Here is a 22,714-nt window from a genome sequence, read left to right as displayed (position 1 = left end):
TAAAAAAAAAAAAAAAAAAAAAAAAAAAAAAAAGGAGGAAAAAAGGTACTGATTATCTTGCAGTGGGGGACGTCCCCAGAGAGGCTGCTGGTTGGAGACACAGAGCCCCTTTCTTTCTCTTCCCACTTTCCCTCTTGTCAGCCAGAGACAAAGAACTCAGGCTTCAGGTGGCTCAAAAGCTAAAGGAAGGAAAAAAGAAAAAAAAGAGGCCGGGCACAGTGGCTCACGCCTGTAATCCCAGCAGTTTGGGAGGCTGAAGTGGGCGGATCACGAGGTTAGGAGTTCGAGACCAGCCTGACCAACATGGTGAAACCCTGTCTCTACTAAAAATACAAAAAGTAGCTGTGCATGGTGGCAGGAGCCTGTAATCGCCATTGCACACCAGACTGGGCAACAAGAGTGAAACTCTGTCTCAAGAAAAAAAAAAAAAAGAGAGAGAGAGAGAGAATGAGACTGCTGCTTCAGGAGGTTAAAAGTCCAAGAAAAAAAGGAGAACTTTAAACTTTAAGTATTGAGCAAACACTAAGTCTAACAAACATAATGTTAGCTCTAGATTACTTATTGATTAATGAGGAAACCTGTAGGTACAGGGAGAAAATAAAAGGTGACTAAATTATGTATATGTATAAAATATACATACATAATATACGTGATATAAATATAATACGTATAGTTGTATTATGTATATATGTATTTGTATATATGTATTTATGTATATATGTATTTGTATACGTATATATAATACATATAATGTATTACATATAATATACATATAATACATAGATAATATTTTAATATAAATATAAACAGACAAATTGAGTATACAATATATTTTCTAAGTTTGATTCAACTGGAAATTCAAAATTCATATAACAAAAATATAAAACAGGACACTGGGTTTTGTGCTTCCACAATGTAGGTTCTAACTTTAACCTTTCAAAAAATGCACTAGGCCGGACGTGGTGGCTCACGCCCTGTAATCCCAGCACTTTGGGAGGCCAAGGTGGGAGGACTGCTTTAGGCCAGGAATTTAAGACCAGCTTGGGCAACACAGTGAGACCCCTGCCTCTATAAAAAAAAAAAATAATGAGCCGGGCATGGTGGTGAATGGCTGTTGTCTCAGCTACTCGGGAGACTAAGGCAGGAGGATTGCTTGACCCCTGGAGGTTGAGGCTACAGTGAACCATGATAGCGCCACTTCAGCCTGGGTGACAGAGGGAGATCCTGCTTCCAAAAAAAAAAAAGAAGAAGAAGAAGAAAGGAGCCCCATCCCACATGCCAGACTACATCACCCCAAAATCTCACTGCTGGAGATGCCATCATCTCAGACGACATCACCCCAACCCAGGGCCTTGACACTGGAGATGACTTCACCCCTTACACTAAACCTTCACTCCTTGGGTAGCAAACTCAAGTCACGCCCGTGGATTTGCCTCTCCTGAGACACAAATGGACACAGGACATTTCTACTTTTCTTTCTGAACTCCCTGCCTGCATAGGCTATGATCTTAGTATGCTGCTTGCTCTCTGCTCAAATGTACACCCCCTCACATCCATCCCTAAAAGAAACTCTGGCAATGTGCAAGCCAATCTAGAAGCCATGCCAGTGAGTGACAGCGTCATTCCACTCTGCTCTAGGTCCAGAATTGATCTGTTCCCTTGGCCCCACCGTAGGCGGTGGAGTGGGTGACTGTATGTGGGATTTCAGGTCACACTGGGTGCCTTCATATTCTTCAACTGTTTATGCTCATCCAAGGCCTTACTCAGCACAGCACGTAGCCCAGACTTCTCTGATAGCCTTTAATATCTACACCATTCGAACGATATCCGTTGGAATATGCACAAGGTCTCATGCCTAGGTCTGTGGTGTTAGGAACAACAGACCAAAGGTTGCAGGCTAGACTTTAGAAGTAGATCACCACATCCACATGGGCCAAGCTGGTAGCCAGAGTATGAACTTAGAGGCGCCTCTCCCACCTGGCAGGCTGGGCTCCCTGAATTCCCGCCTCTTCCTCCCTTCCTCCCTTCCTCCCTTCCTCCCTTCCTCCCTTCCTTCCTTCCTTTATTTTGAGACCGAGTCTCGCTCTGTTGCCTAGGCTGGGGTGCAATGGTGCGATCTCGGTTCACTACAACCTCCACTTCCCAGGTTCAAGCAATTCTCCTGCTTCAGTCTCCTGAGTAGCTGGGACTACGGGCACAAGTGACCATGCCCAGCTAATGTTTATATTTTTAGTAGAGACGGGGTTTCACCATGCTGGCCAGGTCTCAAACTCTCTACCTTCACGAGGTTTTTTTTTTTTGTTTTTGTTTTTGTTTTTTTCTGAGACAGAGTCTTGCTCTGTTGCCCAAGCCTCGGACTCCTGACTTCAAGTCTCGAACTCCTCTCCTCAAGTGATCCACTCGCCTCGGCCTCTCAGCATGCCAACGTGCTGGGATTACAGGCGTGAGCCACCGCGCCAGCCCCCACCACTTTCTTTAAATGGAGCATTTAGACATCTGCCCTTGAACTTCAAGTGACTGGCACTGTATTCCCCTCTCTCTATATGTATTGCTAGTTGCTACATGCTTTCTCCACTTCACTCTACTCCGATTCTCTCTCTCTCTCTACTTGATCTGGGGATGGAGGATTGCTCTCCCAACTCACGGTGCCCTCCTGACTCATGGTGCCCTCCATACCTAGAAGGCACTTATTTATTGTCTGTAAAAAATCTCTGGGGCCAGGCACAGTGGTTCATTTCTTTAATCCCAGCACTTTTGGAGGCCGAGGCAGGAGGATCACTTGAGCCCGGGAGTTCAAGACCAGCCTGGGCAACGTGGTGAGACTCCATCTCTATAAAATAATGATAATGATAATAGAAAGAAATCTTTGAATTTGTTTCCTGTTGTGATGGTGTCAGAAGCATTTGAACCAGAGCGACCGCATCTTGAGTGGGGTAGAATGAGCTGAGACCTGCTGGGCTGCATCCCAAGAGGTTAGGCATTCTTAGTCACAGGATGAGATAGGACGTCACAGGATACAGGTTACAAAGACCCTAATAAAACAGAATGCAATAAAAAAAAATGCCAGCCATGGCCAGGTGCGGTGGCTCATGCCTGTAATCCCAGCACTTTGGGAGGCCGAGGCAGGCGAATCACAAGGTCAGGAGCTTGACACCAGCCTGGCCAACATAGAGAAACCCCGTCTCTACTAAAAATACAAAAAAGTAGCCTGGCGTAGTGGTGGACCCCTGTAATCCCAGCTACTCAGGAGGCTGAGGCAGGAGAATCACTTGAACCCGGGAGGTGGAGGCTGCAGTGAGCTGAGATTGCGCCATTGCACTTTAGCCTGGGCGACAGAGTGACTCCATCTCAAAAAAAAGCTGGCCAAAACTCGCCAAAACCAAGATGGCAACAAGAGTGACCTCTGGCTGTCCTCACTGCTCATAATATGCTAATTATAATACATTAGCTTGCTAAATGGCACTCCTACCAGTGCTGTGACAGTTTGCAAATGCCACGGCAATGCCCAGAAGTTACCCTATATGGTCTAAAACGGGCAGGAATTCTCAGTTCTGGGACATTCCTATCCCTTTTCTGGAAAACTCATGAATAATCCACCCCTTCTTTAGCATATGATCAATAAATAACCATTAAAAAATAGCCAACCAACAAAACAAACAAAAAAAGACCAAAAAATAAAAAACAAAACGAAACAAAAATAGCCAACCAACAAAACAAACAAACAAACAAACAAAGACCAAAAAATAACAAAACGAAACAAAAATAGCCAACCAGCAGCCATCGGGGCTGCTCTGTGAAGTAGCCATTCTCCTGTTTCTTTATTTCTGTAATAAACCTGCTTTCACTTCACTCTGTGGACTCACTCCAAATTCTTTTTTTTTTTTTTTGAGACGGGATCTCGCTCTGTCGCGCAGGCTGGAGTGCAGTGGTGCGATCTCGTCTCACTGCAAGCTCCACCTCCCGGGTTCACACCATTCTCCTGCCTTAGCCTCCAGAGTAGCTGGGACTACAGGTGCCCGCCACCAAGCCCAGCTAATTTTTTGTATTTTTAGTAGAGACGGGGTTTTGCCATGTTAGCCAGGATGGTCTTGATCTTCTGACCTCGTGATCCACCCACCTTGGCCTCCCAAAGTGCTGGGATTACAGGTGTGAGCCACCGCGCCCGGCCCTTCCAAATTCTTTCTTGCACAAGATCCAAGAACCCTCTCCTGGGGACTGGATCAGGACCTGTTTCCAGTAAAAGTGCTTTCCTGAATTTGCGACTTCCATCTGAAGAACCAGGGGAAATCTGAGGCTGGGTTTTCCCTGGGGTGCTGGGGGAACACAAGATTGGGCTCCCAGAGCCACAGAGACCATCCAGCAGGCATAAACTGGACATGGTGGGTCACACAAAAGCCACGAGGGCATCTGCCGATATAAGCAAGTTTCTCGAGTGAGGAATCTTTAGGGATCCCTAAGCATTAGGCCATCCACCTGGTAAATAAGTATCCTGTGAAAAGCCTGCTGTGAACACTACGCCCAGCTTCCCTTCATTTCTCCTTAAAGCAGGTTTGCTAGCCACTCTGCTACTGAGACGCCCATGTAGCTCTTAAAGCAGGGTGTCTCTCCATGTTCTTGCTTGCCCCACTCCCCAGTATCTTGGGCCTGCTGTGGCTGGTTATGTTAAAGTAGATATCTAGGCAGACATGAGCAGGGTAGGAGAGGATGCCCTGTTCCCTTCCCCAGGAATGTCAAGTGACAACTAGGTGGTGGTCAGGTGGTTGTTAAACTGTCTTTCTAAAATAATAATTGGTTGTAGCTGGCGCCAGGGAAAGGCAGTTTCCCAATAGATAGAAAACACCTGAGGCTGGTGATCAGCCGCTTCCCGATAAGATCTCAGGAGTTGGGTAAGTGGTTTCAAGCATGTGCGCTAAGAGGCAACATGGCAGAGTTTAAGTGGTATTTATTTTTGGTTTTGTTTTTGATGGAGTCTTGCTCTGTTGCACAGGCTGCAGTGCAGTGGAGAGATCTCAGCTCACTGCAACCTCCAACTCCCAGGTTCAAGTGATTCTCCTGCCTCAGCCTCCTAAGTAGCTGGGATTACACATGCCCACCAGGACACTCAGTTAATTTTTTTTGAGATGAAGTCTCACTGTGTTGCCAGGCTGGAGGGCAGTGGCATGATCTCGGATCACTGCAACCTCTGCCTCCTGGGTTCAGGCAATTCTCCTGCCTCAGCCTCCCGAGTAGCTGGGATTACAGGCACACACCACCATGCCCAGCTAATTTTTTTTTTTTGTATTTTTAGTAGAGACGGGGTTTCACCATCTTGGCCAGGATGGTCTCAATCTCTTGACCTCGTGATCTGCCTGCCTCAGCCTCCCAAAGTGTTGGGATTACAGGCATGAGCCGCCATGCCCGGCCCCAGCTAATTTTTATATTTTTGGTAGAGAGGGGGGTTTCACCATGTTAGCCAGGCTGGTCTTGAACTCCTGGCCTCAAGCAATCTGCCCACCTCGGCCTCCCAAAGTGCTGGGATTATAGGCATGAGCTGTCCCGCGTCCGGCCTCATTCCTGTTATAAAAACTTTTTAATAAACTCTGACTCCTGCTCAAAACCTTGCCTCAGTCTCTCACTCTGCCTTATGCCCCTCAGATGAATTATTTCCTTCGAAGAGGCAAGAATTGAATTGCTGCAGACCCGTATGGATTCGCTGCTGCTAACAAAAGAAGCATCCCATGAAGGAGACACTGCAAACACCACGCCCTTCATTTCCCATTAAAGCAGGGTTACTAGCTGCTCTGCTACTGAAACCCCCATTTAGTTGGGGGCTCTCAAAGCGAGATCTCTTCCCATGTTCTTGCTTTCCCCACCCTGCCAATAGCTTGGGACTGCTCTTGTGGGTTACTTGGTGCGAGGTTTATGGTAGAGGTGTTACAGGAAAGGTCAGGGTGAGTCCGTAAAGTGAAAGCAAGTTTATTAGGAAAATAAAGAAATAAAAGAATGGCTACTCCATAGACAAAGCAGCCCCGAGGGTGGCTGGTTGGCGAATTTTATGGTTATTTCTTGATTACGCGTCAAACAAGGGGTGGATTATTCATGCCTCCATATAGCGTAACTTCCTGACGTTGCCGTGGCATTTGTAAACTGTCATGGCGCTGGTGGGACTGTAGCAGTGAGGACGACCTGCGGTCACTCTCGTCGCCATCTTGGTTTTGATGGGTTTTGGCCGGCTTCTTTACTGAAACTAAGGGAGGAGACCACCCCTCATATTGTCTTATGCCCAATTTCTGCCTCCAAAGAAAGAAGAAGTAAAAACTTAAAGGCAGAAATGAAATCCACAAGCAGACAGCTTGGAGCCACACCCTGGGCCTGGTCATTAAAGATCGACCCCTGGCCTAATCAGTTATGGTATCTATAGATTGCAGACGTTGTATGGAAAAGCACTGTGAAGATCCCTGTCCTGTTCTGTTCCATTCTAATTACCGGTGCATGCAGCCCCCAGTCATGTACCCCCTGCTTGCTCAATCGATCACGACCCTCTCACGTGCACCCCCTTAGAGTTGTGAGCCCTTAAAAGGGACAGGAATTGCTCACGCGGAGAGCTCGGTTGTTGGAGACGTGAGTCTTGCTGAAGCTCCCGCAGAGTAAAGCCCTTTCTTCTTTAACTCGGTGTCTGAGGAGTTTTGTCTGAGACTTGTCCTGCTACAAAACCTGTTTTATCAGCGAGGTCTTTATGCCCTGTATCTTGTGCTGACCGCCTATCTCATCTTGTGACTGAGAATGCCTCAACCATCTGAGAATGCACCCAGTAGGTCTCAGCCTCATTTTGCTCAGTTCCTATTCAAGATGGAGTTGCTCTGGTTCACCTGCCTCTGACAGAGACAAGGTATTCCATTTTTCCAGGGCTAGTCTCTGTCTCAGGCAAGGTCTTTGCTCCTGGGTCTTGGGGATGGAATTTCTCAGCATATCTGTCCGTGGCAGCCAAACTTTTTCTTATGTCTTTGGATGGGGGGGCGGTCTTTGGCAGGACAGGATTTCTCATCCCTACTCCCATGGTGGCTGACCTCTCTGTATCAGTGCAGGCTTCTGAGTGCAAGCAGCTGTCCTCCCCTCCACCCGGGCATTCAGCTTTGCCTCTAGCTCTCCTTCGGCAGCAGCTAGCTTGGAAATGAGGGCAGGAGGATGTGTAACCACCTGAGAGGTTCTTCTTGCTGGCTGCGTACAGAAACACCATGGCATTGTAGTAGAGAAAGAGTTTAATAGACATAAGGCTGGCCATACCACATGGGAGATGGAGTTAGCACTCAAATCATCTTGTCCAAAGCTTGTATGTTAGGAGTGTCATGGGAAAACGACGGCTGGTGGTGTGGGGGTAAAAGAATTTGTGAAGACAGTTTTAGGCCGGGCGCGGTGGCTCAAGCCTGTAATCCCAGCACTTTGGGAGGCCGAGATGGGTGGATCACGAGATCAGGAGATCGATACCATCCTGGCTAACGCGGTGAAACCCCGTCTCTACTAAAAAAATACAAAAAACTAGCCAGGCGAGGTGGCGAGCGCCTGTAGTCCCAGCTACTCAGGAGGCTGAGGCAGGAGAATGGCGTAAACCCGGCAGGCAGAGCTTGCAGTGAGCTGAGATCCGGCCACTGCACTCCAGCCTGGGCGACAGAGCGAGACTCCGTCTCAAAAAAAAAAAAGACAGTTTTAAGTAAAGGAAGGCAGATTTATTAGACAAAGAAGGAAAATACGTTGCCGGAGAGATAACGGGCTACCAGCAGAAGAGAAACTGACTGCAAAAAAACAAAGGCTTGCTTGAGATTTTAGAGGGTAGTGTTTATGCTGTCTGTTGAAGAGGGCTTTATGTAGTACTGATAACATCAAGGTTGCAGTGCACTGACTTGCAGGTGTCTGGTGATACCTGGGTGCAGGAAAGATTTTGAGTTACTTGCGCAGGAGGGCTGTGTGTCCTGGACCATGAAGAAAGACAGACTTGTTGCTTATCTGCTTTCTCTTTTTGCTTTCCTTTGGTTCTGCCGGCCCGACTCCCTTTCCCTAATTAGGACTCCACAAGGGGATGAGGGTGGCCAGGTAATAGGTGCTTGCTGCTGATTGGTTGGGGCGGAGATGAAATGATAGGAGTCCAAGCTGTCCTCCTGCAGGCAGAATTGCTTCTGGGCAGGGACACAGGGGTGGGTTTGGTGGGGGATTCAGGAGGGTTCAGGTGGAGTCATGAATGTCTGACATGCAAAAATCCTTCAAAGACATCTCAAAAGGCCAATCTTAGGGCTGAAGTTCCTCTCCTCCTCCAAGCCTGATGGCCTCCCACTGGCTTTACAAAAGGCTTGCGGGAGGAGAGGAGTTTCAGGCAAGGCCTATTACCATTTAAATGATAACCTAAAATGTCTTCCAAAGTTAGCTTGGCCCAGTAGCCCCCAAATAATCAAGGGAAAGGCAAGATGGTGGAGGCGGAGGGTGTTAACTCTGCTTACTATTGTAATTTTTCTCAGTGATATAATTTTCGCAAAGGCAGTTTCAGGTAGACTACTGATCATTGCCAACTGGTGTGTTGACAAAAAGAGTTAAACTCTAAAATATTTAAAGAGATTTATGCTGAGCCAAATATGAGTGACCAAGGCTCATGACATAGCCCCTCAAAGTCCTAAGAACAGGTGCCCAAGGTGGTTGGTTTATAGCTTTTATACATTTTATTTTATTTTAGGCAGAGTCTCGTTCTGTTGCCCAGGCTGGAGTGCAGTGGCACTCACTGCAACCTCTGCCTCCCAGGCTCTAGCAATTCTTGTGCCTCAGCCACCCACATAGCTGGGATTACAGGTGTGCGCTACCATGTCTGGCTAATTTTTGTATTTTTATTAGAGACGAAGTTTCACCATGTTGGCTAGGCTGGTCTTGAACTCTTGGCCTCAAGTGATCCTCCTGCTTTGGCCTCCCAAAGTGCTGGGATTACAGGCGTGAGCCACCACCCCTGGCCATTTTTTTTTTTTTTCGAGAGGGAGTCTTGCTCTGTTGCCCAGGCTGGAGTGCAGTGGCACAATCTCGGCTCACTGCAACCTATGCCTCCTGGGCTCAAGTGATTCTCCTGTCTTAGCCTCCTGAGTAGCTGGGATTACAGGTGCTCGCCACCATGCCCGTTAAGTTTTGTATTTTTAGTAGAGACGAGGTTTCACCATGTTGGCCAGGTTGGTTTCAAACTCCTGACCTCAAGTGATCCGCCCGCCTCGGCCTCCCAAAGTGCCGGAATTACAGGCGTGAACCCCTGCGGCCAATTTTATACGTTTTAGAGGGACGGAAGTTACAGGCAAACGTCAATCAATACACGTAAGGTGTACATTAGTTCAGTCAGGAAAGGTGGAACAATTTGGGGTGCGGGGTGGGGGGACTTCCAGATCATAGGTGAATTCCAAGATTTTCTGACTGGAAATTGGTTGAAAGAGTAAAATTATGATCTAAAGACCTGGAATCAACAGAAAGGCATGTCTGGTTTAAAGATAAGAGGTTGTGACCTTTTACCTCGCACTTCTGAGAGCAAGATGGGTCACCAGCAGCTGTACTAGAGCCACCAGTGAATATTCGGCCAGGGTTCTCGTTCTTGTCGTATCTGCCCAAACCAGCATGGTCTGATCCGGAAATATGCCCTCAATAATGTGCCGCCAGTGTTTCCGTCAGTATAGGACAGATATCGGTTTCATTAAGTTGCACTAATTGATCTTCCTTGAAAGGATTATCCAAGACATCTACCCAGTGAAAAACCACGATAGCGGCCGGGCGCGGTGGCTCACGCCTGAAATCCCAGCACTTTGGGAGGCTGAGGCGGGCAGATCACAAGGTCAGGAGATAGAGACCAACCTGGCCAACATGGTGAAACCCCATCTCTACTAAAAATACAAAAATTAGCTGGGCGTGGTGGCACGTGCCTGTAATCCCAGCTACTCAGGAGGCTGAGGCAGGAGAATCGCTTGAACCCGGGAGGCAGAGGTTGCAGTGAGCCGAGATCACACCACTGCACTCCAGCCTGGCAACAGAGCAAGACTCCGTCTTAAAAAAAAAAAAAAAAAAAAAAAAAAAAAACACCATGATAGCTTTTTGTACATAAAATAAACAGTTTTAAAAAAGATAAGGGGTTGTGGAGACCACTTTTTTTTTTTTTTTTTTTTTTTTGGACAGAGTCTCACTCTGTTGCCCAGGCTAGAGTGCAGTGGCACAATCTTGGTTAACTTCAGAGAGAAGAAGGCTTCAGAGAGAATAGATAGTAAATGTTTCTCATCAGACTTAGAAAGGTGCCAGACTGTTGGTTAAATCTCTCCTGAATCAGGAGAAGACCTGGAAAGGGAAGGGGACGCTCTACAGAGTGTAGACTTTACCTGACAAGAGGCAGCTTTGCAGGGCCGTTTCAAAATATGTCAAAGAAAAATTTATTTTGGGCTAAAATACTTCTGTTTCTTTCATGACCTGCTCTGTCATGTGATACTATACTTCAGTCAGGTTGGAATTTGGTATCTTATTGCTACAAAGAGTCTGTTTTGTCAGTCTTAAGATCTCTGTGTTGATGTGAAAGCTGGCCAGTTGTGCCTGAATTCCGAAAAGATGAGGGCAGAATGAGGCATGTCCAACCCTCCTTCCCATCATGGCCCGAACTAGTTTTGCAGGTTTACTTTGGAATGCCCTTGGCGAGAAGGGATCCGTTTAGTAGGTTGGGGGGCTTAGAATTTTATTTTTGGTTTACAGGTGCAAAGCTTATGATTTAGCCGGCGGTATTTCCTGCCCCTCCCAAGGGAGCAGATTTTGCTTCAACCCTCCCTCACCGTGTAATGAGGGGCAGGTTCCTATCCCTCCCCCAGAACTAGATGGTCTTACTTATGCCCTTACTTCCACCAGGAGTGAACCTTTGCCTGTCCCCTGGGGATGGGAAGGATTCCTGCCCCTTCCCCTGAGGCTTAAGTCCTTCTGCTTCTTGTGAGACAAGGTTCTAGGAGGTAAGAAGGGGTTTATGCCCGTGAACCACTGAGGGAGCCTCTTTCCTGTCTCTTTTTTTTTTTTTTTTTTTTTTTTGAGACGGAGTCTCACTGTGTCTCCCAGGCTGGAGTGCAGTGGCGCGATCTCGGCTCACTGCAAGCTCCGCCCCCCGGGTTCACGCCATTCTCCCGCCTCAGCCTCCCAAGTAGCTGGGACTACAGGCGCCCGCTACCACGCCCGGCTAGTTTTTTGTATTTTTAGTAGAGACGGGGTTTCACCATGTTAGCCAGGATAGTCTCGATCTCCTGACCCCGTGATCCACCCGCCTCGGCCTCCCAAAGTGCTGGGATTACAGGCTTGAGCCACCGCGCCCGGCTTTCCTGTCTCTTTTACCTCCAGTCTTTCTCATGAGCACCAAGAGGTGGAAAAGAGATTGCGAGTGAACTTGGGGTCTGCTAGATCCTGATGTACCCAGGGGGATTCTAAGTTGTCATGCTGGCCCACTTCTAGCCTCTAAGAATTCATTAAAATGTTGTTTTCCTGTCACCTGCTTTTTTGGTGGCCACTTCTTCTCCTGTGCTCTGACAAAGGTGGAAGTTTTCATGTGTCCTGTCTCTCCTGAGAGGGCACAGTCACTCTTTGGACCTCAGTTCACTTGGTTTCCTTGAAGCCTAGATTTCTGATGGGCTCAGGAAATGCCAAAATTTATAGATTACCCAGCTTTTTCTTCTTTTTATGGTAGGAGTCTCTTGTGGATTTATTTTATTTATTAATTTTATTGCACTTTTTGTAGAGATGGGGGCCTTGCTAGGTTGCCCAGGCTGGTCTTGAGCTCCTGGCTTCAAACGATCCTCCTGCCTTGGCTTCTCAAAATGCTGGGATTACAGGTGTGAGTCACCATGCCCAGCCTCTTGTGGCTTTTTTACTCTAAGTGAAAGCATAAATCCAATAATTTTTATTTTTATTGCTATTGTTTAGAGACGAGTCTCACTCTGTCACCCAGGTTGGAGTGCAGTGGTACAATCCTGGCTCACTGCAAGCTCTGCTTCCCAGGTTCAAGCGATTCTTCTGCCTCAGCCTCCTGAGTAGCTGGGATTACAGGTGCACGCCACCACGCCTGGCTAATTTTGTATTTTTAGTAGAGATGGGGTTTCACCATGTTACCCAGGCTAGTTTCAAACTCCCGACCTCAGGATCCGCTCACCTCGGCCTCCCAAAGTGCTGGGATTATAGGCGTGAGCCACTGCACCCAGCCAAAATCCAATAATTTTTAATAACTCAAAATATGATTTTGATGACCTAAGTTGGTTTTTTTTTTTTTTTCCTTTGTTCCTCTTTGTAATTTGATGCTTTGGTATATCTCAGTTCTAGTTTTTGATTTGTATCCAGGTAGTACAAGTTCTCATGGATTACATGTATGGTTTAGAATCCTGAAGTCAATGAGATGAGAGCAGACCTGCCGGGCGTGGTGGCTCACGCCTGTAATCCCAGTACTTTGGGAGGCCGAGGTGGGCGGATCACAAGGTCAGGAGATTGAGACCATCCTGGCTAACACGGTGAAACCCCGTCTCTACTAAAAATACAAAAAAATTAGCCGGGCGCAGTGGCGGGCCCCTGTAGTCCCAGCTACTCGGGAGGCTGAGGCAGGAGAATGGCGTGAACCCGAGAGGCGGAGCTTGCAGTGAGCTGAGATCCGGCCACTGCACTCCAGCCTGAGTGACAGAGCGAGACTCCGTCTCAAAAAAAAAAAAAAAAAAAAGAATGAAAGAGAGCAGACCTAACATCAAACACTTGAAGTAAAGAAATTTATGTGGAAGGAATATATAAAATGAGTTTACATTGGGTAGTTTGGATAAAGCATAACATTAGAGAAGGGTACATGCAGCTAGATGTGTCTTTACCTTTAAAAAAACTTGAATAGTGAGGCTGGGTGCAGTGGCTCGTGCCTGCAATCTTAGCACTTTCGGAGGCCAAGACGGGCGGATCACTTGAGGTCAGGAATTTGAGACCAGCCTGGCCAATGTGGTGAAACTATTTTTAGTCTCTAATAAAAATACAAAAATTGGCCAGGCATGGTGGTGCATGTCTGTAATCGCAGCTACTCAGGAGGCTGAGGCAGGACAACCGCTTAAACCTGGGAGGTGGAGGTTGCAGTGAGCCGAGATGGCACCGCTGCACTCCAGCCTGGGCAAAAGAATGAGACTCAGTCTCAAAAAACAAACAAAAGAACCCCAACAAACTTGAACAGCGAGAGGAGGATATTTTGATATGTTATTTCCATTTTCAGTAATAAATACATGTGTGTATCCAAGAACTTGTTAAAATGTAGATTTGTTTATTAAAAAACTTATTAGCATAAGGTCAGGAGATCGAGACCATCCTGGCTGACACAGTGAAACCCCGTCTCTACCAAAAAAGTACAAAGGAAAATTAACCGGGTGTGGTGGCAGGCACCTGTAGTCCCAGCTACTCGGGAGGCTGAGGCAGGACAATGGTGTGAACCCAGGAGGCGGAGGTTGCAGTGAGCTGAGATCGTGCCACTGCACTCCAACCTGGGCCACAGAGCAAGACTCTGTCTCAAAAAAAAAAAAAACACAAAAAACAAAAAACAAAACCTTATTAGGAGGTTTTAGTGGCAGATCAGACAGAGCTGAAGAGAGAATCTGTAAACTGAGAGAACAGAAGAAACTCACCACATGCTTCATGAGCAGCTATGAGACAGAAAATATGGAAGAGTAGTTAAAAACACATGGAGAATAGAAAGGGAAGGGTTAACCTCTATTTAATTGCAGTTCCTGGAGAAAAGAGGTAATGGGGGAAGAGAAAATACGTAAAGAGATAATAACTGGCAAGTTTCCCAGATTGAGAAGAGACCTTATCAGCTTTGAGAAGCCAAGGAATCCCAAGCATGGTAAATACAAAGAAATCTATGCCCAGAAACATCCTGGTGAAGCTTTAGAATATTAACGAAACAGGAAGTCTTGAAGCAACAACAGAAAAAGAAATTAAAGGCCTGACAGATCAAGCTCAGTCTTCTGTACAGCAACCTTGAAGCCAGAAGACAATGGAATCTTATTCATATGCTGAAAAAAAAAAAAACTATCAACTTAGAATTCTATACCTAGTAAGAATACTTTCAAGAGGCCAGGCGCAGTGGCTCACGCCTGTAATTCCAGCACTTGGGGAGGCCGAGGCGGGTGGATCATGAGGTCAGAAGTTCGACGCCAGCCTGACCAACATGTGAAACCCCGTCTCTACTAAAAGTACAAAAATTAGCCAGGCATGGTGATGCACGCCTGTAATCCTAGCTACTCGGGAGGCTGAGGCAGGAGAATTACTTGAATTTGCAGCCTCTACCTCCCAAATTCGTGGGATCTGCCCCCCTCGGCCTCCCAAAGTGCTGGGATTACAGGTGTGAGCCACCACACGCAGCTCAATGGCTGAACTTTTAGCTTCATTTTAGCAGAGTTCAGACATCCCCATAATCCTAATCTTGTGACTTGTCATTAGTTTTACAAAGGCAGTTTAGTCCCAGAACAAAGAGGGGGTAGTTTTGGGAAGGGCTATTATCATCCTTGCTTTAAGGTTAAACCATAAACTAAATTCCTCCACAAGTTAATCTAGCCTATGCCCGGGAATGAACAAGGACAGTTTAGAGGCTAGAAGCAAGATGAAGTCGGCTAGATTACATTACTTTACTGCCATCATTTTCCTATGCCAGGTTTTACTCACTGTCATAACTTCTTTTTTTTTTTTTTTTTTTTAAGACAGAGTCGGCCGGGCGCGGTGGCTCAAGCCTGTAATCCCAGCACTTTGGGAGGCCGAGGCGGGCGGATCACGAGGTCAGGAGATCGAGATCATCCTGGCTAACCTGGTGAAACCCCATCTCTACTAAAAACAAACAAACAAACAAACAAAAAACTAGCCGGGCGAGGTGGCGGGCGCCTGTAGTCCCAGCTGCTCGGGAGGCTGAGGCAGGAGAACGGTGTGAACCCGGGAGGCGGAGCTTGCAGTGAGCTGAGATCCGGCCACTGCACTCCAGCCTGGGCGACAGAGCGAGACTCTGTCTCAAAAAAAAAAAAAAAAAAGACAGAGTCCTACTCTGTCACCCAGGCTGGAGTACAGTGGGGCAATCTCAGCTCACTGCAACCTTCACCTCCCAGATTCGAGTGATTCTCCTGCATCAGCCTCCTGAGTAGCTGGGATTACAGGCACCCGCCACCATATCCAGCTAAGTTTTAGTAGAGACGGATTTTGCCATGTTGGCCAGGCTGGTCTTGAGCACCTGACCTCAAGCACTCCACCTACCTTGGCCTCCCAAAGTGCTGGGATTACAGGTGTGAGCCACTGCGCCCAGCCTCTGTCATAATTTTCGCAAAGGCAGTTTCAGTGGGATCACTAAACCACTCTCCTTGGCCAGGTTACCAGTTTCCCATCTGGGCACAGTGGGTTAGGGTCCTGGGGGTTGGTCCTCCCAACTCCAGTGTCTTCTGGTACCATCCTCCCTCCTTGCAGCAAATATAGTGTCTGTGGCCAAACTCTGGATTTACTGTGGCCAGAGGCTCTTAGTTACCACATTAACTGTCCCTTCCTCACTCCTTTCCCCCCCAACCATCTGCTTCTGTACCAGCTCCCCCGGCTAGGAGTCTTTCTACCTCCCCCTACCTAGGGGACTGGCCCTGCGGTGAGACCCCGCCCACACAAAGCTCCGCCCAACCCAGGAAGTCACACCTACTCAAGAAGCCCTGCCCACCCAAGAAGCCCCACCCACCAGCAAGCCACACCCATCCAAGAAACCCCACCCATCCAGGAAGCCCTGCCCAACCCATCAGATGGGCCCACTCCCCCATGAAAGCCACTATTGAGGTATTCTCAGCCCTGCTGCTATTTGGCCCGGCCATCAGGAGCCAGTCCACAGAACCCCATTAACCTTGCTGTCAAAACAGAATTTCCTGGCTGGGTGGCTCTCTCCTGTAATCCTAGCACTTTGGGAGGCTGAGGCTGGTGTATCATTTGAGGTCAGGAGTACGAGACTAACCTGGCCAACATGGTGAAACCTCGGGAGTTCTAGACCAGCCTGACTAATATGGTGAAACCCCACCTCTACTAAAATTACAAAAATTAGCTCAGCATGGTGGCATGGGCCTGTAATCCCAGCTACTCAGGAGGCTGAGGCAGGAGAATGGCTTGAACCTGGGAGACTGAGGTTGCAGTGAGCCAAGATGACGCCACTGCACTCCAGCCTGGGTGACAGAGTGAGACTCTGTCTCACAAAAACAAAAAAAACAAAGTAACAGGGTTTCTTTTTACAGACAATCTCCAAAGGCAATTTCATGATGATTAGGTTCAAACAGGATGGCACCTAGGAATTGTCCAATCTTCAACATTATCTAGAGAGTTTCTCTCAAACGATGCTTTAGTTTAAAATACTGTACCCCTCTCTCTCTCTCTCTGCATTTTCACAATCTGAGTTTTTTTTGTTTGCTTGTTTATTTTATTTTATTTTACTATTCTATTTTTTGCACTAGAACTGCCAATGGAAACACATGCAGTCCCGTGACCTCATTCTGGATTTCTCAGTTTCTAGAAATTAAATCAGCAAATTTGGAGTCCAAAGAAATAGGTTGCCAGGTGTGGTGGCTCACCCCTGTAATCCCAGCACTTTGGGAGGCTGAGGCACGTGGATCACTTGAGGTCAGGAGTTTGAGACCAGCCTGGCCAACATGGCAAAACCCCGTCTCTACTAAGAACACAAAAATTTGCTGGGCATGGTGGCGCACGCCTGTATTCCCAGCTACTCGGGAGGCTGAAGCAGGGAAATCACTTGAACCTAGGAGGCGGATGTTGCAGACAGCCGAGGTCGCACCACTGCATGCCAGCCTGGGAGACACAGCAAAACTCCATCTCAGAAAAAAAAGAAACAAAAGAAATAGGTTGTTTAAAACTTGACAATAATAGAATTTTATATGAGAAATATGGGGGTGTCTAGCATGTTTCCCTTGAGTCTAGGCTGTCAGCATTGGTGAAGTGATCACTTTGGGTTGCTGATTGAGAAGCTACTTGTTCTCTCAGAATGGAGGAATATTCAGGAGGCCAGGTCTGTGGTCTGTTAGGAACCAGGTTGCACAGCAGGAGGTGAATGGTGGGTGAGCGAGCGAAGCTTCGTCTATATTTACAGCGGCTCCTCAACACTATTATTACTGCCTGAGCTCTGCCTCCTGTCAGATCAGCTGTGGCATTAGGTTCTCATAGGAGTACCAACTGTATTGTGAACTGTGCATGAGTGATCTAGGTTGTGTGCTCCTTATGAAAATCTAATGCCTGATGATCTGTCACTGTCTCTCATCACCCACCTGCTGTGACTATCTAATTACAGGAAAACAAACTCAGGGCTCCCACTGGTTCCACATTATGGTGAGTTGTATAATTATTTCATTATATATTACAACATAATAATAGAAATAGGCTGGGTGTGGTGGCTCACGCCTGTAATCCCAGCACTTTGGGAGGCGGAGGTGGGCAGATCACCTGAGGTCAGGAGTTCGAGGCTACCCTGGCCAACATGGTGAAACACTGTCTCTACGGCTGGGCGTGGTGGCTCAAGCCTGTAATCCCAGCACTTTGGGAGGCTAAGACGGGTGATCACGAGGTCAGGAGATCGAGACCATTCTGGCTAACATGATGAAACCCCGCCTCTACTAAAAAATACAAAAAAACTAGCCGGGCGTGGTGGCGGGCACCTGTAGTCCCAGCTATTCGGGGGGCTGAGGCAGGAGAATGGCGTAAACCTGGGAGGTGGAGCTTACAGTGAGCCGAGATTTGGCCACTGCACTCCAGCCTGGGCGACAGAGCGAGACTCTGTCTAAAAACAAAAAACAAACAAAAAACAAAAAACACTATCTCTACAAAAAATACAAAAATTAGCTGGGGGTGGTGGTGGGTGCCTACAATCGCAGCTACTTGGGAGGTTGAGGCAGGAGAATCGCTTGAACCCGGGAGATGGAGGTTGCAGTGAGCCGAGATTGTGCCACTGCACTCTAGCCTGGGTGACAGAGTGAGACTCCATCTCAAATAATAATAATAAAAATAGAAATAAAGTGCACAATGAATGTAATGTGCTTGAACCATCCCAAAACCATCCCCCTCTACCCTCCTGGTCCATGGAACAATTGTCTTCCATGAAACCAGTCCCTGGTGCCAAAAAGGTTGGGGACTGCTGGTCTGGACAACCCGGGCTTCACAATTTTTAATTTGTTTGTAGGCTGTTACTGTAACAGGCTGAGAGGTGCTTGTAAACTTCAGAAGTTGTTTACTAGAGAGCCAAAAAAGGTGTTATAATGTGTGTGACATGCTATAACCCAGCTCTGGCCATAGACCCTTTTCTGATGAAGACAATGTTTTATCTCTAGTGATCCAATATGGCAGACAGCAGCCATATGTGGCATTGTACTCTTAAAATATGGATAATGCAACTGAAGAATGAATTTCCTTCCTTCCTTCCTTCCTTCCTTCCTTCCTTCCTTCCTTCCTTCCTTCCTTCCTTCCTTCCTTCTTTTCTTTTTCTCTTTCTCTCTTTCTTTCTTTCAAGACAGGGTCTCACTCTGTCACCCAGGCTAAAGTGCAGTGGCACTATCTGGGCTTACTGCAACCTCCGCCTCCCCAGTTCAAGTGATTCTCCTGCCTCAGCCTCCTGAGTAGCTGGGATTACAGGCGCCTGCCACCCTACCAGGCTAATTTTTGTATTTTTAGTAGAGACAGGGTTTCGCCATGGTAGCCAGGCTGGTCTTGAACTCCTGACCTCCACCCACCTCGGCCTCCCAAAGTGCTGGGATTGCAGGCATGAGCCACCGCACCTGGCCAGCTAACTTTTATTAATATTTTAGAAAAAGGGGATGCAAGTGCAGGTTTGTTACAAAGGTATATGGTGTGATGCTGAGTTTTGGGGTATGAATGAATATGTCAACCAGGTAGTAAGCATAGTATCCAATAGATCATTTTTCAGCCCTTGCCCTGCTCCCTCTCTTCTACCTCTAATAGTCCCTTGTCTATGTTTTCATCTTTATGTCTATGTGCCCCCAATATTTAGCTCCCTCTTATAAATGAGAATATGTGCTATTTGGTTTTGTGTTTCTGTGTTAGTTAGCTCAGAATAGTGGTTTGCAGCTGTATCCCGTTGCTTCAGTGGACATGATTTTGTTCTTTTTTATGACTGTGTAGTATTCCAGGGTGTATGTATACCATATTTTTCACCATAGATGGGCATCTAGGTTGATTCCGTGTCTTTGCTACTGTGAATACTGCTGTGCCATGGGTGCAGGTGTCCTTTTGGTAGAATAATTTATTTTTTGGGAGGTAGTTACTCAGTAGTGGAGTTGCTGGGTTGGATGGTGCTTTGACTCTTAGTTCTTTGAGAAATATCAGGACTGCTCTTCATAATGGCTGAACAATTTACATTCTGACCAACAGTGAATGAGTGTTTCCTTTTCTCCACAGCCTTGCTGCCATCTGTTTATTTTATTTTATTAAAAATATATAGGGAAAGTCTTGCTCTGCCACCCAACTGGAGTGGAGTGGCATGATCATGGCTCACTGCAGCCTTGGACTCCTGGGCTAAAGCAATCCTCCTGCCTCAGCTTCCTTGGTAGCTGTGACTACAGGCATGCACCACACCCCAACACACACAGATAATAATAATAATTATTATTATTATTATTTTTGTAGAGATGAGGTCTCGCTATGTTGCCTAGGCCAGTCTCCAACTTCTGGCCTCAAGTGATCCTCCAGCCTCTGCCTCCCAAAGTGCTGAGATTTCAGGCATGAGCCACTATACCTGGTCCTTGTTTTGACTTTTTTTTTTTTTTTTTTTTTTTGAGGCAGAGTAGCACTCTGTCGCCCAGGCTGGAGTGCAGTGGTGCCATCTCAGCTCACTGCAACCTCTGCTTCCCGGGTTCAAGTGATTCTCCTAACTAGCCTTCCAGGTAGCCAGGATTACAGGTGCGTGCCACCATGCCTGGCTAATTTTTTTTTTGTATTTTTAGTAGAGACAGGGGCCAGGCTAGTCTCAAACTCCTGACCTCAAGTGATGTGCCAGCCTCAGCCTCCCAAAGTGCTGGGATTACGGGTGTGAGTCACCGTGCCTGACCTTTTTTGACTTTTTAACAAAAGCCCTGATAAATGTAATTATACCCTGATTTTGCCTCATGATAGGCCCCTGTGCCCACAAACTTCCTATGGTCACTTTCCTAATATCTACTGTAAAATTGAGATTAATATCCTCACCACCTTGCAGAATTCCCACACTGACTTCCTGACCTATAGAATAAGAAATGTTAGGACGAGACAAATGGATAGCTCTTGTCAAAATAGTAAACCAAAAGCAATTCTGCACTGCTGCATTCAATCATAGTGATTTTCTTTTTTTAAGACAGGGTCTCACTATGTTGCCCAGGCTGGTCTCGAACTCCCAGGCTCAAGTGATCCTCCCGTCTTCCAAAGTGTTAGGATTACAGGTGTGAGCCACCATGCCCGGCTGAAAGATTAGTCTTGACGTAACAAAGAATTGCCCTCCAAAACCTATTAATAACTGGCCGGGTGTGGTGGCGCACACCTGTAATCCCAGCACTTTGGGAGGCTGAGGTGGGCGGATCACCAGGTCAGGAGATTGAGACCATCCTGGACAACATGATGAAACCCCGTCTCTACTAAAAATAGCAAAATTAGCTGGGCATGGTGGCACGCACCTGTAATCCCAGCTACTCGGGAGGCTGAGGCAGGAGAATCACTTGAACCTGGGAGGCAGAGGTTGCAGTGAGCCAAGATTGTGCCACTGCACTCATGGCTTGTGACAGAGTGAGACTCCATCTCAAAACAAACACACACCTATTAATGACCTTAGCTTTAGAGATGTACTTAGTGCCATGGTCTGAATGTTCATGTCTCCCCCAAATCCATATATGTTGCCATATTAACCCCTAAGGTGATGGTATCAGGAGGTGGGAACTTTGGGAGGTGTATTAGTCTGTTTTTACATTGTTATAAAGAAACAACTGACACTTTGGGAGTCCGAGGTGGGTGAATCACTTGAGGCCAGAAGTTCGAGACCAGCCTGGCAAACATGGTGAAACCCCTCTCTTCTAAAAATACAAAAATTAGCTGGGGGTGGTGGCATGCACCTGTAATCCCAGCTTCTTGGGAGGCTGAGGCAGGAGAATCACTTGAACCCGGGAGGTGGAGGTTGCAGTAAGCCGAGATCGCGCCACTGCACTCCAGCCTGGGCGACAAAGCAAGACTGTCTCAAAAAAAAAAAAAGAAAACAAAGAAAGAACTGAGACTTGGTCATATATATGTTTAATTGTCTTAGGGTTCTGCAGTCCATGCATAGCTGGGGAGGCCTCATGGAGCTTTTACTCATGGCGGAAGGCAAAGCCTGAGCAAGTGTCTTCACACGGCCAGAGCAAGAGGAAGAGAGAGAGCAGGGAGGTGCAACACACTTTTAAACAACCAGAGCTCATGAGAACTCTACCACAAGAATAGCACCAAGGGGATGGTATTAAACCATTTATGAAGGATTCACTTCCATGATCCAATCACCTCCCACCAGGCCCCACCTCCAGCATTGGGGATTACATTTTAACATGAGATCTGGGTGGGGACCAGATCCAAACCATATCAGGAGGTGATTAGGCCATGGTGGTGGAGCCCTCATGAATGGGATTAGTGCCCCTAAGAAAGAGACCCAGAGGCCAGGTAAGGTCATACCATAATTGCAGCACTTTGGGATGCTGAGGCAGGTGGATCACTTGAGATCAGGAATTTGAGACCAGCCTGGCCAACATGGTGAAATACATCTCTACTAAAAGTACAAAAATTAGCAGGGCATGGTGGCACACGATTGTAGTCCCAGCTACTTGGGAGACTGAGGCAAGAGAATTGTTGAACCTGGGAGGAAGAGGTCACAGTGAGCCCCAAGCCTGCCTGGGTGACAGAGTGAGACTCCATCTCAGGAAAAAAAAAAAAAAAAAAAAGGAAACCTAAAAAGACCCTTGCCCTTCTACCACGTGAAGACACAGAAACAAGGAACAGTCTATAAGCCAGAAAGCAGGATCTCACTAGACACCAAATCTGCTTTGCTCTTGGACTTCCCAGCCTCTACAACTATGAGAATAAGTGTCTGTTGTTTATAAACTACCCAGTTTATTGTATTTTGTTACAGCAGCCTGAACAGACTAAGATACTTTGTTGATTTTTTTTTTTTTATTTTCTGTAGCTGTCCTTTAATAGATTGAGGAAGTTCCTTCTATTTACTAATGTGCAGAGAGCTTTTATCAGTAACAGACATCAGGCTTTGTCAAACGCTTTTCCTGCATCTGTGGAAATGATCATGTGGTTTCTCATCTTTAGTCTGTTGACATAAGAAATTACATTGATTCATTTTCAAATGTTTAACCAACTTTGTATCCCTGGGATTAACCCCACTTGGTCATGATGTATTATTTTTATGTATTGCTGTGTTTTATTTCATAATATTTCCTTGAGGATTTTTGTGTCTACATTCGTTAGGGATATTGGTCTAGTTTTCTTGTAATGTATTTGCCTGGGTTTGGTATCAGAATAATGCTGGGCTCATAAACAAAGCTGGGAAGTGTTCCTTCTATTTTCTGGAAGAGTTTGTGTACGGTTGGTATAATTTCTTCCTTAAATGTTTGCTGGAATTCAACAGAGAAGCAATTCAGTCATATTAGTGAGCTTAGATCTTTCTATAGGA

General features: G+C 46.7%; 1 pseudogene; it reads left to right on the top strand.

The window, feature by feature from the left end:
• The first annotated feature begins 9,527 nt into the window (after positions 1-9,527).
• LOC112620628 lies at positions 9,528-9,699 on the top strand (annotated as a pseudogene).
• Positions 9,700-22,714: the final 13,015 nt, after the last annotated feature.

The sequence above is a fragment of the Theropithecus gelada genome, chromosome 3 (genome assembly GCF_003255815.1).
Source record: "Theropithecus gelada isolate Dixy chromosome 3, Tgel_1.0, whole genome shotgun sequence".
NCBI classification, from domain to species: domain Eukaryota; kingdom Metazoa; phylum Chordata; class Mammalia; order Primates; family Cercopithecidae; genus Theropithecus; species Theropithecus gelada.
The sequence above is the reverse complement of the archived record's forward strand: the minus strand, read 5'-3'. Positions and strand labels throughout refer to the sequence as shown.